Raw genomic sequence first — 5,143 nt, 5'->3', positions numbered from 1 at the left:
AAGTACATGATACTGACAAGATACAGAACAATGTATCCACAGTACAGTGAAAAGCCATACCACTGCAGCTCCAAGCTTGTTCCACATTTCTAACCAGTAAAAGTAAAAAGGACAGATAGATTTGGTTTTGAGAATATTAGTTTATCCAGGATATTTCAACATTGTACACATTTTCATAGGAAAATATATGCCATTATTTATCCCAGAGGAGTACATATATCATTATTTGATACACAATAAAAATTGTTTGTTTCTTTTCCATTTCATGCTCCAATTCTTAAAAATTACTTATTCATAGTCCTTCAAGAGGAAAACAAGAGGCTGAGCCCAGAGCCCCTTGCTGCTCTGAGGCTGGGCATCTCTGTCTCAAGCACACAACCTTCCCCTCTTGTTTAACAAATGAAATAGCAAGCCAGGTTGCAGCTATAAACTATGCAGTATTAACAAATAAATTTATTTTTGAAATTTACTTGTATGGTCACTTGATTTTAGTCCACTTCATTGGACTACAACCTGTTACTGTTGGGCTATTGATTCAATAGTTTGATCCAATAGCACAATCTCTGTACAAGTTTACATGCTTAGTGGAACTTTCCAGTTCCTCAAAATATTGTCAATACTACTGCAACATTTTCACCAGATTTTAGTATTCTACAAACAAAACATCTGATTTGGCAGCACATCTCTTCCATGCACTTGGTTGTTGATGTTGACTACACCACCATCTGAAGCTACTTTGAATACTCTAGTTTCCCCTCTTCTAAATAATCTCCCTTTTGAAAAAGAAAAGAATGAGAACAAGAAACAAGGAAGATGATAACACTTCTGTGCTTCATAGCTTTGAAACTGACACACCAGAAGGGTTTTTAAAATTCACAGTAATTAGAACTTTCATTCAAAGTATAGGCCAGTGAGAGCTGAATCAATACCCAGTTTAACATCTGGGGAAAAAAAAAACCTTAAAAAAACAAAAACCAAAACAACCAAAAACTCAAGAAAATAAGCATCAGTCACCAATTGCAAATAACACTTCAAAGCAATAAAATATTCCTTTATTCACAAGAAATTTGCAGACTGTCAGCTGAGAGCGAGGAGCTTGTATGAGCTGTTCTATCAAGGAAACAAGTGAATGTATTCCAGTTCAGAAGGGAAAATTATTTTCAAATATAAATACATGCCTTGTAAATTGGGAAAATTAATCACAAGGCTAATTTTGCAAGGAAGGGAATACTTAAGACAATACTTTAAAAATCTGATTTTTGCTTGTATTGAGTGTTATTCCTTGACAATTTAACTTAAATTAAACAGTTATTTTGTGGAGGTGTTTACCTTTCTCCATGATTACAGATGGAATTTAAAGTTTTAGATTAGAGGTATAACTGAAATAAAGATAGTCAGAGAGAGTCTGCCATCTCATATATATGACAAGTAGAACCTAATTCAAATCTATAGAAATTATTATAAATTCATTTCTATGTTTATGTTTGTCTGTAAATTTTTTTGTGTATGTATAAAATATTATGAGAAGGAATGATTAATATACTAGGAAAAAAAAGCTAAAATATAGTTAAAGTTGGACAATCTGAACTGGGACAGAGGACAAAAACCCAAATGAAAAATAACATTAAAAAATTAAAGCCCTAGATAAAGGAAAATAAAACCCACCATACTAATGTTCTCAGATCTGCTAATGGAAAAATTGAAGGACAAAGAAGCAAATAAAAGCAGGTAAAAAGCTCTTTGAAGTCTATGAAGTGAAAATGTAAATTAATGAAGCCAAAAAAGTGATAAGATCTTTTATACTTATGTTTCAAAAAAATAATATGATTGTTTTTTAAGATATTAATGAATGAATATTCTGATCTTATAGTTTTGAGGATAAAGTACAAGCAACAGCTATTGCACTATTAAGAGTTACAGGCATTTTGGATACTTTATTAAGATTTTATAAATTAAATCTTGGATTCATCCTGACAAGCCTGTTTTTCCATTTCAATTCTTTTAAATTCCCACATAATTTAAAAGAATACATAAAATGATCACATCTACTTTCGTGACAGGATCTGCTAACCTTGTTTTGCTGAGCCTGAAGGGTAACTGAATGCCTGTCTCATTTTCTCAGAAGAGATTTGGCTGTAGTTCAGTCCAGTCATGAATATAATGTCACCCACGTTAAGGTTATTTTTGTGCTTTTGCTCACAGCCTATAGGCTTATTCTGGCAGCAAGAGATCTTTGACTAACCCCATTTTATGAGGGAACCTTCTCTGGGCACAAGCCCAAAATACACACCATTGCAGCGGTTCTATAGGGAATCCTAAGGAACTTAATGAATCAGCTCTATGACTTCTTTGCACTGAACCATTACAAATTTGCTGTGGAGTATCAGTGAATCTGATCCAAGAATTAATGCTATTGACCGGCTTAGCATGATTATTGCAGAGTTAAGCTTTAACCTAGAATTAAAGAAAGAGTTTTTTTAAACCAGAATCAGATCCAAACAAGCAAATTTACAATTTGCATCCATTAATTCAAACTGTAAGACAGAATTATGTGGAACTTGCATGAAACTTCTGGGGTTATAGGTATAAAAAAATCCTTTTATTGGGGTTCATGCTGCTACCTCTGTACTTGTATTAGAAATGGAATTTGTAAATGTTTTGAGCGTCATTACCTCCTGCTGACTTCAGTGAGAAATGGAGTTACTCAGTGCCTTAAAAGTATTGGACTTTTATTGTTTTGCAATGTTATTAAAATTGTCAACTCAGCTTAAAATATCTGCTAAAGTTATAAAACTTCTAACTGGTATATTTGTTGCATTTGACTTTAAATGCAAAGAAGTCTGTTGTAGTTTACTCTGGTATAATTTTCTAGTCTAATCTACATTGATTAGATTATTAATTCCTTCAATTTCCTATTTTAGGAAAAAAAAAGGTTAAAAAAAAAAAGATTATTCCTTCACTTAGCTGAAGTGCCCTTAACATTTATACTCAAAGCTAATAATGCTGGAAGTGTACTGCATTAGCTGGTTTATCAGTTTTCCTGACAGCTTGGAGGCAGAGCCTCCCAATGTGGTATCAATACATAATGTGATCTTTTTCTGCAGAGGGTCATTCTTATTGGGAGACACATCATGTTATGACAAATGGTAGCCACAGTATTTCAGACACACATATCTAAAAGGGTACATAATGTTCAAGTGTTGGAAGAGGTAGGGGGACATACCATTTTCAATGTAATAGCTTTTTTTAAATACATTTTCTGAGGTTTGTACTCTTTTGTGAAAATCTCTGACTTAAAAATTGTTTTTGTCTTCTTGTTTTAAAATTATTTCATATATGATTATATTCACTAAAAAGAAACCATTTTAATTCACTGAGATCACATTAACCTTGACTTCAAAACAATAAAGAAGTAATTGTTTTTGAAGTAGACCTTTTAGCCTTCAGATTCTTCTTTTCAACATACCATAATAGATTGTTTAATTCTGTCACTCAAAAGTCAAATAATGCATTCTTTATACTTCTTAGCCTTTGTAGGGGTCAAATCCCTTTTTGTATCTGAGTCAAAGCCAGATTGCCAAACTACTTCACAGTATTTTGGAGAAAAGAGAGAAAAATATATATGCAAGAATTTATACTAAAAGCTTTGTTAAAATAATGAATATAGCACTGAAATAAGAAAACTGAGGAAAAAAAAAATCCATTCTATCAGTCTTGTTGCAGTTTTAGCTTGGTCCATATGGAGAAGAGGTGAAGGATCCAGGGCACAAGATGCTACGGTCTGGTTTTTTCAGCTGGGGAATTGAGAGAGAGAAGAAAAGTGAAAAAAAGTGAAAAAAGTGGGAAAAAGAAAAAAGGAAATGAGGAAAAGGCAAAAAAGCAAAAGGGAAGGGAAGGGAAGGGAAGGGAAGGGAAGGGAAGGGAAGGGAAGGGAAGGGAAGGGAAGGGAAGGGAAGGGAAGGGAAGGGAAGGGAAGGGAAGGGAAGGGAAGGGAAGGGAAGGGAAGGGAAGGGAAGGGAAGGGAAGGGAAGGGAAGGGAAGGGAAGGGAAGGGAAGGGAAGGGAAGGAAAGGAAAGGAAAAAGAAGAAAAAGATTCCATTAAGTATTTAGAGTCTCCCACTATCTAAAAAGAGGTTATTCAGAAGACAGTCATATTCTCTACTCTTATTATAGACTTGCAGAAGAAACTCCACAGTCACAAGCTGCAAGCATGGAAAATCACAGAGGCAACAATGAAGCGATACTTAACAATAAGAGTTTCTAAACCCTGATAAAAGATGTCCAAAGAGGATATGGAATCTCCATCCTAAGAAATTATTTGGGTGAAATCCTGAACAGTTTGACAGCAATTTTGAGGGTAGATCTACAACAGTGGGACACTGGACTAGGTGACCTTCAGAGATCTATTTCAACTTACATTTTTCTATGATTAGGTGAACTGTTTTGTTACAGTGTTTTAAGGACATAAAAAAGTTAAATTTACAAAACTGAAGTCGGGTCTTAATAGTATCTGCCAAATTTTGCTGCTCTATTTACTTGGCCAAGGGTTTTGGTGATCTATAGATCTATAGCTCTATAGATCTATAGATCTATAGCTCTCTATAGACAGCTTGCTGGAGTGTGTAACAGAGGCCAACTCTTTGTTGCACCTGTTTTAAATCAAATCAGGCATTGAAGTAGCTTATTGATTTGTCAATGACATCAACTGTCAAAGAGTTCAAGGTTGATAGCAGCCATACACCAGATACCAGACACTCCAAAAATGTCAGTTAAGCCCCTATACATTTTTAAGCACCTTTTTATAACTAATACCAACGCATTCTAATTCCCACATATACCTACAGTTTCACACTTCACAGGACATGAAGATGCACATCCTCCTTTCCTGTGAGAGTGAGTTCCCCCACTTATTTACACCTTTTCTGGGAGACATGGTGGTGCCCTTGCTTTACATCCACCCAGCTCCCTACAACCTGCTAATGCACATGAATGTGAGACAGAACACAGGCCTAGTGGGAAAGCAAAACAGAACAAAACAGTCCAATCAGTCAAAACAAGCAAACAAAAAATCCCCAAAGTATAAAGAATGACAATCAAACCTAAATGCCCAAAGTTGTCCTCCTCTGATCCTGTGTGGCATTCA

The sequence above is a fragment of the Camarhynchus parvulus genome, chromosome 1 (genome assembly GCF_901933205.1).
Source record: "Camarhynchus parvulus chromosome 1, STF_HiC, whole genome shotgun sequence".
NCBI lineage: Eukaryota > Metazoa > Chordata > Aves > Passeriformes > Thraupidae > Camarhynchus > Camarhynchus parvulus.
This window is presented reverse-complemented; position numbering follows the sequence as displayed.